Here is a 13,171-nt window from a genome sequence, read left to right as displayed (position 1 = left end):
CCAGAAGGGAGTGGCAGGATATACTTAAAGTCATGAAGGAGAAAAACCTACAACCAAGATTACTCTACCCAGCAAGGATCTCATTCAGATTCGATGGAGAAATTAAAACCTTTACAGACAAGCAAAAGCTGAGAGAGTTCAGCACCACCAAACCAGCTTTACAACAAATGCTAAAGGAAATTCTCTAGGCAAGAAACACAAGAGAAGGAAAACACCTACAATAACAAACCCAATACATTTAAGAAAATGGGAATAGGAACATACATATCGATAATTACCTTGAATGTAAATGGATTAAATGCTCCCACCAAAAGACACAGGCTGGCTGAATGGATACAAAAACAAGACCCATACATATGCTGTCTACAAGAGACCCACTTCAGACCTAGGGACACATACAGACTGAAATTGAGGGGATGGAAAAAGATATTCCATGCAAATGGAAATCAAAAGAAAGCTGGAGTAGCAATTCTCATATCAGACAAAATAGACTTTAAAATAAAGACTATTACAAGAGACAAAGACGGACACTATATAATGATCAAGGGATCGATCCAAGAGGAAGGTATAACAATTGAAAATATTTATGCACCCAACATAGGAGCACCTCAATACATAAGGCAAATACTAACAGCCATGAAAGGGGAAATTGACAGCAACACAATCATAGTAGGGGACTTTAACACCCCACTTTCACCAATGGACAGATCATCCAAAATGAAAATAAATAAGGAAACACAAGCTTTAAATGATACATTAAACAAGATGGACTTAATTGATATTTATAGGACATTCCACCCAAAAACAAGAGAATACACATTTTTCTCAAGTGCTCATGGAACATTCTCCAGGATAGATCATATCTTGGGTCACAAATCAAGCCTTGGTAAATTTAAGAAAATTGAAATCGTATCAAGTATCTTTTCCGACCACAACGCTATGAGACTAGATATCAATTACAGGAAAAGATCTGTAAAAAATACAAACACATGGAGGCTACACAATACATTACTTAATAACGAAGTGATTACTGAAGAAATCAAAGGGGAAATCAAAAAATACCTAGAAACAAATGACAATGGAGACACGACGACCCAAAACCTATGGGACACAGCAAAAGCAGTGCTAACAGGGAAGTTTATAGCAATACAAGCCTACCTCAAGAAACAGGAAACATCTCGAATAAACAACCTAACCTTGCACCTAAAGCAATTAGAGAAAGAAGAACAAAAAAACCCCAAAGCCAGCAGAAGGAAAGAAATTATAAAGATCAGGTCAGAAATAAATGAAAAAGAAATGAAGGAAACAATAGCAAAAATCAATGAAACTAAAAGCTGGTTCTTTGAGAAGATAAACAAAATTGATAAACCATTAGCCAGACTCATCAAGAGAAAAAGGGAGAAGACTCACATCAATAGAATTAGAAATGAAAAAGGAGAAGTAACCACTGACACTGCAGAAATACAAAAGATCATGAGAGATTACTACAAGCAACTATATGCCAACAAAATGGACAACCTGGAAGAAATGGACAGATTCTTAGAAATGCACAAACTGCCGAGACTGAACCAGGAAGAAATAGAAAATATGAACAGACCAATCACAAGCACTGAAATTGAAACTGTGATTAAAAACCTTCCAACAAACAAAAGCCCAGGACCAGATGGCTTCACAGGCGAATTCTATCAAATATTTAGAGAAGAGCTAACACCTATCCTTCTCAAACTCTTCCAAAATATTGCAGAGGGAGGAACACTCCCAAACTCATTCTACGAGGCCACCATCACCCTGATACCAAAACCAGACAAAGATGTCACAAAGAAAGAAAACTACAGGCCAATATCACTGATGAACATAGATGCAAAAATCCTCAACAAAATACTAGCAAACAGGATCCAACAGCACATTAAAAGGATCATACACCATGATCAAGTGGGGTTTATCCCAGGAATGCAAGGATTCTTCAATATACGCAAATCAATCAACGTGATACACCATATTAACAAATTGAAGGAGAAAAACCATATGATCATCTCAATAGATGCACAGAAAGCTTTCGACAAAATTCAACACCCATTTATGATAAAAGCCCTGCAGAAAGTAGGCATAGAGGGAACTTTCCTCAACATAATAAAGGCCATATATGACAAACCCACAGCCAACATTGTCCTCAATGGTGAAAAACTGAAACCATTTCCACTAAGATCAGGAACAAGACAAGGTTGCCCACTCTCACCACTATTATTCAACATAGTTCTGGAAGTCCTAGCCACAGCAATCAGAGAAGACAAAGAAATAAAAGGAATCCAAATCGGAAAAGAAGAAGTAAAGCTGTCACTATTTGCAGATGACATGATACTATACATAGAGAATCCTAAAGATGCTACCAGAAAACTCCTAGAGCTAATCAATGAATTTGGTAAAGTAGCAGGATACAAAATTAATGCACAGAAATCTCTTGCATTTCTATACACTAATGACGAAAAATCTGAAAGTGAAATTAAGAAAACACTCCCATTTACCATTGCAACAAAAAGAATAAAATATCTAGGAATAAACCTACCTAAGGAGACAAAAGACCTGTATGCAGAAAATTATAAGACACTGATGAAAGAAATTAAAGATGATACAAATAGATGGAGAGATATACCATGTTCCTGGATTGGAAGAATCAACATTGTGAAAATGTCTCTACTACCCAAAGCAATCTACAGATTCAATGCAATCCCTATCAAACTACCACTGGCATTTTTCACAGAACTAGAACAAAAAATTTCACAATTTGTATGGAAACACAAAAGACCCCGAATAGCCAAAGCAATCTTGAGAACGAAAAATGGAGCTGGGGGAATCAGGCTCCCTGACTTCAGACTATATTACAAAGCTTCAGTAATCAAGACAGTTTGGTATTGGCACAAAAACAGAAATATAGATCAATGGAACAAGATAGAAAGCCCAGAGATAAACCCACACACATATGGTCAACTTATCTTTGATAAAGGAGGCAAGCATATACAGTGGAGAAAAGACAACCTCTTCAATAAGTGGTGCTGGGAAAATTGGACAGGAACATGTAAAAGTATGAAATTAGAACACTCCCTGACACTATGCACAAAAATAAACTCAAAATGGATTAAAGACCTAAGTGTAAGGGCAGACACTATCAAACTCTTAGAGGAAAACATAGGCAGAACACTCTATGACATACATCACAGCAAGATTCTTTTTGACCCAGCTCCCAGAGAAATGGAAATAAGAACACAAATAAACAAATGGGACCTAATGAAACTGAAAAGCTTTTGCACAGCAAAGGAAACCATAAACAAGACCAAAAGACAACCCTCAGAATGGGAGAAAATATTTGCAAATGAAGCAACTGACAAAGGATTAATCTCCAAGATTTACAAGCAGCTCATGCAGCTCAATAACAAAAAAACGAACAACCCAATCCAAAAATGGGCAGAAGATCTAAATAGACATTTCTCCAAAGAAGATATACAGATGGCCTACAGACACATGAAAGAATGCTCAACATCATTAATCATTAGAGAAATGCAAATCAAAACTACAATGAGATATCATCTCACACCGGTCAGAGTGGCCATCATCAAAAAATCTAGAAACAATAAATGCTGGAGAGGGTGTGGAGGAAAGGGAACACTCTTGCACTGTTGGTGGGAATGTAAATTGATACAGCCACTATGGAGAACAGTATGGAGGTTCCTTAAAAAACTACAAATAGAACTACCATACGACCCAGCAATCCCACTACTGGGCATATACCATGAGAAAACCATAGGTCAAAAAGAGTCATGTACCAAAATGTTCATTGCAGCTCTATTTACAATAGCCAGGACATGGAAGCAACCTAAATGTCCATCGACAGATGAATGGATAAAGAAGATGTGGCACATATATACAATGGAATACTACTCAGCCATAAAAAGAAATGAAATGGAGGTATTTGTAATGAGGTGGATGGAGTTAGAGTCTGTCATACAGAGTGAAGTAAGTCAGAAAGAGAAAAACAAATACAGTATGCTAACACATATATATGGAATCTAAGGGAAAAAAAAAAAAAAAGCCATGAAGAACCTAGTGGCAAGACGGGAATAAAGACACAGACCTACTAGAGAATGGACTTGAGGATATGGGGAGGGGGTGGGGTGAGATGTGACAGGGTAAGAGAGTGTCATGGACATATATACACTACCAAATGTAAAATAGATAGCTAGTGGGAAGCAGCCGCATAGCACAGGGAGATCAGCTCGGTGCTTTGTGACCACCTAGAGGGGTGGGATGGGGAGGGTGGGAGGGAGGGAGATGCAAGAGGGAAGAGAAATGGGAACATATTGTATATGTATAACAGATTCACTTTGTTATAAAGCAGATGCTAACACACTATTGTAAGGCAATTATACTTCAATAAAGATGTTTGAAAAAAAAAAAAAGAATAGTTGCTTATTAAACACATTTAAGATCATTTACTATATTAACTCAATAAATATTTATTGAGTGCCTCCCATATGATGAGCAAAGTTCTAGGCATGGGAAATATAGTGATGAACTAAGGAAACTAAGTGATACCCTCATGAAGCTTATATTTTATTAAAGAACTCAGACAACATGCAAGTATATAAGTATTAGTCAACTTAATGCCTGATGAATGATATCATGAAAAGAGGGGAGTGCTCTACAGACATGTTCATTTTCAGCAAAGGTATAAGCACCCACTCTTAAAAATGCAAACATAAGGACTCTGAGATCTTAAGTCTTGGAACTAAGATTCTCATTCTTTCTTGTATTTCTTCCTCACTGCCTTTCTTACAGATCCTTGGAGAGAGCCCTACCTTTGTGGACTAGCGGGTAGTTTCTACCCACAGGGTATTTCAGCCTTGACTTGGGGTTTAATAGCCCCACATCAGGTATATCTCTTCCTTCCCCCTCAAAGGCTGATATTTCCAGCTCCAGAGTTTCATGAAAGTGTCTCAAGCTACATGACAGTATATCCCCAAGAGACATAATAACTTATTTTTCAAGAAATGTACATTTGTCAATTAAATTGCATTTTAGATAACTATGAATATCTTACTCAATTTCTGATATTGGTCATTGCAATACCTGTTAAAAATTATTCTGACACTTTGTTAAAATGGTAAGGACAACTTTATTCAAGACTATTTCAATAGGTGTCAAAATTATCATAATGGGGAGACAGATCAGGCTCAATTCTGAATATAGTAAAGATCGCTTGGAGATTTATAGCCAGGAAGCAGAGTGGAGAGATCAGTGGATGTAAAATTTATAACAGGAGATATCAAGGGTAGAGGGATTCTTGTTAAACTTATTTAACAGGATTCTTGATGAAGGCAGGCCAGAATGATCAGGTATCAAGGGTAAGAGGAATCTTGCCAAAATGATTTAGCAAGATTCTTGCTAAAACTTGGCTAGGTAGGCCCAAAGACAGGAAGGGGACCATGGACAAGGACTAGTCAAAAAGAGGGCTCAGTGGAGCCTGTCTAAAATTTGGTCAAGGAGAGTATTTGTCATATGGAATATGTCCAAGTGCACTTAGAGTTGTGAGCCACATCTGCTCTGTCTGAAACAGACGAAGATGAGATGGAATTTTTTTCTCGAAATGAAATCTACTTTACAAATAATCAAAAAGTGATGTTTTTAATGAGATCAGCAAACTTTATAAGTTACCAGTTCCTTCCTTTTACTAGATAATTAGAGCACCCAGGCAGTTGTACACTACTCCTCATCATTTTCAGAACATTACTCCAGCCCTCAAAAAGATCAAGCATATGGTTTTGGAAAAATTGAGCAAAAATTTTAAAAGACTTACTTTAAATGTCACCATGGTTGTTCTGTGACTTCTGCTTTATTATAGTAGAAGAGCTGACTGGCTCCTATGTTCATTTTCCAAAAGCAAAAGCAAAAAAAAAAAAAAAAAAAACAAGAAAAACCCAAACATCCTGAGGGACCATTACTTTATCCGTGACAAATGCATAATAACTTCTATAAAACTGACAAAAAATCAATCATTTCTGTTTGCATTCATTATATGCAATTATATAGTTTGCTAAAATATTTTTGTTTGATGAACCTATTTCCATATACTCCATTTCATGAAGTTAATGTTCAAAACCCATGGGCCCATTTAATGGTTTTACTTGACTGTGGTGTAACAAAGTGAAAACAAAAATAATATCTTAGCAAATCCACATTTTTTTTAATAATTAGTAAAAGTTTATTTTGCATACACCAAAAAGACAGCTTGCAAACCGGGAGCACTCAAACCAAAACATGGAATGAGGCTCAGGGTTATATTTTTATAAAGCTGGTTATATAGTGAGAAAACAGTACCATTTATTCTTCACAGTTGTTGGTTATAATGTTAGATTTTTCAGTGGTTACATCATATCAACCTTGGGAAACAGTTCAATTGCAAATCTACATTTTATAAGAAAGGAGGAACAAGTCATATCTTGAGGGTGTGGGTATGAAGAGGAAAAAAGTTCATATAAATAAAAAAAAAAGATCATGCCTTAACATATTTGCCTTGTGAGTTTGGGTGCATTTGACGTTGGCCTGTCACTATAAAGGGAGAGAAAATTTATACTAAAAATTCAGAGAGGAACAAAGGCAGCACATTTTTAGGTGGGTGGGGACACTGTTCCCAACCTGACTTGGCATCAAAGTAATCTAGAATGCTTTGCTAAATTGCAATTTCTGGACTCCAATATCAGGAGATATTGGTTCAATATGTGATTCTATGCAGCTCACCAACTCAAATTTAGGAACACCACCTTAGAATATAGGAAGCCATGATATTTTAGAGCCTAGAAAGAATGAAATTAAAAGGCATGCGCTTTAAATTTTGTGGCAGAGCCCTCTATTTGAAACATCAGGTAGAAATTTTTACTCAGAAACTTAGAGAATAGGGTCAGCGAGTTAGATGATTTTTCTTCCTTTTTTACAGTATCTTTATATATTTTTGATGTGAAAAATGACATATAATTTACATGTCAATTGTAACATTTAGTAATATAGTGATTGTCTATAAACCTGCCAAAGATAAACACAATCCTAAATCTTGTGTTTTCACTCAAAAAGAAAATATTATTTATACAAGTTCTGTAAATATTTTGTAACATTGTAAATGGACTGGATCTTTTTAAATTCAATATTATGTTTCCAAGATTTTTTTCAGTGAAATATGCAGCAATATATTATATTCTGATGTAGAATATTCCACTGTGTGAGCAAACCTTAATTAAGCTTTCTCTGATAGTGGGACATTAGTGCTGTTTTCAGCCTTTTGTTATTATGAACATCACTATAATAGACATTATATCCACATCTCCTGGTACTCATGAACTAGTGTTTCTTTTGGACATACACCAAGGAGTGGAAATATGACCATGTTCAAATGAACAAGATACTAACAAGTGTTTTTTTTTAAAAGGATTACATTTAATTCCCATTATCTCCAATAATCATCATTATCAGACTTCTTAGTAGTTTGCAAATCATACGTACTTTAAATGACATTTCACTGTGGTCTTAAATTAAATTTCCTTGGTAACTGAGAATGATTGAAAATAAGTTGCTTTTCATATACTGTGTTGTTTTTTCTTGTTGATTTGTGACAGTTCTTTTTATTTTTTTTAAAAAAATATTTATTTATTTATTTTTGGCTGCATTGGGTCTTCATTGCTCGGGTGGGGGTTACTCTTCTTTGCAGTGCACAGGCTTCTCATTATGGTGGTTTCTCTTGTTGTGGAGCATGGGCTCTAGGCTCATGGGCTTCAGTAGTTGTGGCACACAGACTTAGTTGCTCTGCGGCATGTGGGATCTTCCTGGACCAGGGCTCGAACCCATGTTGCCTGCATTGCAAGGCAGATTCTTAACCACTGCACCACCAGGGAAGTCCCGTAGCAATTCTTTATATATTCTGCATACCAGTCTTGTGTCAGCTACATGTATTGCAAAAACCTCCATCTACCCTGAGGCTTTTTTCACTTTATGTTGTTTTTGTTTTGTTTTCTATTTTTTAACTTTTATTAAGGAAATATTTAAATGCATAAAAAGTAAACTGAAGAACATAATGAACCTCTATGTGCCATCATCCAGCTTCAATGATTATCAATATGCTAACACTCTTATTTCATCTCTGCTTCATCCACTCCCCACAAATGGCAAAGATGAAAGAAATACTTCAACAATGTTTATCCCTTAAATTAGGCATGATGCCCCAGCAAAATCAAAGTTATGAAAATACCATACTTCCCCATATGCACTTGGCTGGTTTTATTTATTTGTCTTGGTTTGCTTTACTTTAAGGCAACCTGGCATGGTAACATTTCAGTATCACTACTTATTTCAAGATGTCATATGGATATTAAGAGAATTTTTGAATTTTTTTTTTTTTTTTTTTTTTTTTTTTTGCTGTGCCACACAGCTTGCCAAAGGATCTTCTTTCTCTGACCAAGGATTAAACCTGGGCCATGGCTGTGAAAGTGCTAAGTCCTAACCACTGGACTGCCAGGAATTCCTGATAATTTTTTTAAAGAAATAAAATTCATTCTGTATATTTGCTACAGAGACAGAAAAAGGGATGTTTTAGAAGAAAATATTTTGTAATCCAATTATTCTATATTATAATATAAGCAATAATTAAATAGCAGCTTGTAATATCTATTGCTAGTGTCTGTTTTGTGCAAAATTTTGTCATGATGGCAAAACTATGGACTTTGTGAGATGTGAACATTAACCAAAGGTAGGCTTTTTTGGAGGCTATACGTACCAAGCTTTCACATGGTGAAAATTAAAGAATATGCACTGTAGATTTAGTTTTTAAAATTTTGTGAGCAAGCTCTGCTTTCTGTTTATAATTAACATATATATGTAATTATTTTCTTCTCTTCCTGAGAAATACAGGTATCACCTCTGAAGTATTAATACTGAAATCCAGTAGAGAATTTACATTTTTAGTTATTTTAACTTCTATTATATTGCCAATTAAAGAGCTAACTCAATCACAAAGTATAATGTATGTGTTCCTTAAACCACTCAATGATTTTCTTAGAAAAGTAATGTAGAGATATAGCACTAAGTTGAAAAAGAAAAGAAGAAGAAGAAGAAGAAGAAGAAGAAGAAGAAGAAGAAGAAGAAGAAGAAGAAGAAGAAGAAGAAGAAGAAGAAGAAGAAGGAGAAGAAGAAGAAGAAGAAGAAGAAGAAGAAGAAGAAGAAGAAGAAGAAGAAGAAGAAGAAGAAGAAGAAGAAGAAGAAGAAGAAGGAGAAGAAGAAGAAGAAGAAGAAGAAGAAGGAGAAGAAGAAGGAGGAGGAGGAGGAGAAGGAGGTGGAGGAGGAAGGAGAACCTTAATCTAATTTTATAAAAAATATTTTTTCTCTGGATTACCAAGGACACAAAGCTCAACTACTAATGTTAATAAAGGTAATAAAAAGAATGAGATCCTATTAGTTGAAAATAATAATATATTGGTTGTTATTTAAAAGGCCTTGATATCAAAATGTTAATTTTGAATAATAATTGATTCACAGGACCAAGGACTATGGAGGATGGAAATACGTGGAAGCGTTTGATATGCTTTGCTTCCAATTTCACACTCAATGGGCAAAGAGCCAACATCATTTGGAAGCTCACTTTGAGAGTTCTGTATCACTAAAATAGAAGCAATACATAGCTGGTCTACCTATCTGCTTATATTATATTTGGAAAGGACCATATTAAATATTCTGAAATTAATGCCATTGCAGGGCTGCCCATCATATTACTAGACATTATATATTTATCTTTACTTTTTTTCCCTAACATTCAACATGATTTTTTTTTTAATGGATAGGAACAGTTTTGATTCACTTCACTATAAATAAGTGTTCTTTAACTACTTATGAGGTGAGATAATCTGCTGAAAACAGGCTCTCAGACAATGGAGAACAACACATCTGGATTTTTGCTGTCTGGGAATACATCAACAAACAAAAACAAAACAAACAAGCAAACAAAAAATATATGCCATTTAACATTGTTTTTCCCAGAAGATATCAGCTAGTCTGAAAAATCTTTTGGTGCGTTTTTCAACTAAATTTTCTTTTAGTACTCTAAACTGATTTTTGATTTTCATTTCTATATCACTGAGAGAGCCCCCAGACTGGAAGTCAGAAAATCCATGATGAGTCTTTCTTTGTAATCTGTATACACCTCCTATAATCATTTTTTTTCTTTCTCTTTTGTTTCACGGGTTTTTAAAATTTTTATTGGAGTATAGTTGATTTACAATATTGCATTAGTTTCTACTGTACAGCAAAGTGTATACATATACATATATCTACTCATTTTTAGATTCTTTTCCCATATAGGTCATTACAGAGTATTGAGTATAGTTCTCTGTGCTATACAGTAGGTCCTTATTAGTTATCTATTTTATGTGTAGTAGTGTGTATATGTCAATCTTAATCTCTCAATTTATTCCACCACCCTGCTTTCCTCCCTGGTAACCATAAGTTTGTTTTCTACATCTCTGACTCTATTTCTGTTTTGTAAATAAGTTCATTCATATAATTATTTCAGATTCCACATATAAGCAGTATCATATGATATTTCTCTTCTCTGTCTGACTTACTTCACTCAGTATGACAATCTCTAGGTCCATTCATGTTGCTGCAAATGGCATTATTTCATTCTTTTTGATGGCTGACTAACATTCCATTGTATATATGTACCACATTTTCTTTATCCATTCATCTGTCAATGGACATTTAGGTTGTTTCCATGTCTTGGTTACTGTAAATAGTGCTGCAATGAACATTGGGGTGCATGTATCTTTTTGAATTATGTGTTTCCCCAGTATATGCCCAGGAGTGGTTTTTCTGGATGATATGGTAGCTCTATTTTTAGTTTTTTAGGGAACATCTATACTGTTCTCCATAGTGGCTGCACCAATTTACATTCCCACCAACTGTGTAGGAGTGTTCCCTTTTCTCCACACCCTCTAGAGCATTTATATTTTGTAGACATTTTGATGATAGCCATCGTGACCAATATGAGGTGATACCTCATTGTAGTTTTGATTTGCATTTCTCTAATAATTAGTGAGATTGAGCATCTTTTCATGTGAGTTTTGATCATCTGTATGTCTCCTTTAGAGAAATGTCTATTTAGATCTTCCACCCAGCATTTGATTTGAGTTCTTTGTTTTGTTTTGTTTTGTTTTTGATATTGAGCTTCATAAGCTGTTTTTATATTTTGGAGATTAACACCTTGTCGGTTGCATCAGTTGCAAATATTTTCTCCCATTCTGTGGGTTGTTTTTTTGTCTTGTGTATGTTTTTCTTTGTTGTGAAAAAGCTTTTAAGTTTAATTAGGCCCCATTTGTTTATTTTTGTTTTTATTTTCATTACTCTAGGAGGTGGGTCAAAAAGACCTTGCTGCCATTTATGTGAGAGAGTGTTCTGCCTACATTTTCCTCTAAGAGTTTTATAGTATCTTGTCTTATATTTAGGTCTTTAATCCATTTTGAGTTTATTTTTGTGTATGGTGTTAGAGAATGTTCTAATTACATTCCTTTACATCTAGCTGTCCAGTTTTCCAAGCACCACTTGTTGAAGAGACTGTCTTTTCTCCATTGTATATTCCTTTGTCATCAATTAGGTGATTGTAGGTGCCTGGGTTTACCTCTGGACTTGCTATCCTGTTCCATTGATTTATATTTCTGTTTTTTGTAACAGTACCATACAGTTTTGATGACTGTAGCTTTGCAGTATAGTCTGAAGTCAGGAAGCCTGATTCTTCCAGCTCTGTTTGTCTTTCTCAAGATTGCTTTGGCTATTTGGGATCTTTTTTCCATACAAATTGTAAATTTTTTTGTTATAATTCTGTGAAAAATGGTATTTGTAAGTTGATAGGCATTGCACTGAATCTGTAGATTAATTTGGGTAGTATAGTCATTTTGACAATACTGATTCTTCCAACACAAGAACGAGGTATAACTCTCCATCTGTTTGTTTCATCTTTGATTTCTTTCATCCTTATCTTAATAGTTTTCTGAGTATAGGTCTTTTGCCTCCTTTGGTAGGTTTATTCCTAGGTATTTTATTCTTTTTGATGTGATGGTAAATTTGATTGTTTCCTTAATTTCTATTTCTGGTGTTTCATTGTTAGTGTATAGAAATACAAGAGATTTCTGTGTATCAATATTGTATCCTGCAATATTACCAAATTCATTGATGAGCTCTAGTAATTTTCTGGTAACATCTTTAGGATTTTCTATGCGTAGTATCATGTCATCTGCAAACACTGACAGTTTTACTTCTTTTCCAATTTGGACTCCTTTTATTTCTTTTTCTTCTCTGATTCACGTGGCTAGAACTTCCAAAACTATGTTAAATAAAAGCAGGGAGAGTGGACATCTTTGTTTTGTTCCTGAATTTAGAGGAAATGCTTTCAGTTTTTCACCATTGAGAATGATGTTTGCTGTGGGTTTGTCATATATGACCTTTATTATGTCATTGTAGGTTCCCTCTATGCTCACTTTCTGGAGAGTTTTTGTTATAAATGGGTGTTGAATTTTGTCAAAAGCTTTTTCTGCATCTATTGAGATGATAATTTGGTTTTTATACTTCAGTTTGTTAATGTGAGGTATTGCATTGATTGATTTGCATATATTGAAGAATACTTGCATCTATGGGATAAATCTCACTTGATCATGATGTATGGTCCTTTTAATGTGTTGATGGATTCAGTTTGCTAGTATTTTGCTGAGGATTTTTGAATCTATGTTTATCAGTGATATTGGCCTGTAATTTTCTTTTTTGTGATAACTTTGTCTGGCTTTTTTTTTCAGGGTGATGGTGGCCTCATAGAAAGAGTGTGGGAGTGTTCCTTGTTCTTCAATTTTTTGGAAGAGTTTCAGTAAGATAGGTGTTAACTCTTCCCTAAATGTTTGATAGAATCTGCCTGTGAAGCCTTCTGGTCCTGGACTTTTGTTTGTTGGAAGATTTTTTTTTAACATCTTTATTGGAGTATAATTGCTTTATAATGTTGTGTTAGTTGCTGTCACAGTTTCAATTTCATTACTTGTGATTAGTCTGTTTATGTTTTCTATTTCTTCCTGGTTCAGTCTTGGAAAGTTATACTTTTCTA

This window comes from Balaenoptera acutorostrata, chromosome X (assembly GCF_949987535.1).
Source record: "Balaenoptera acutorostrata chromosome X, mBalAcu1.1, whole genome shotgun sequence".
Lineage (NCBI taxonomy): Eukaryota > Metazoa > Chordata > Mammalia > Artiodactyla > Balaenopteridae > Balaenoptera > Balaenoptera acutorostrata.
Note: the sequence above shows the minus strand (reverse complement) of the source record.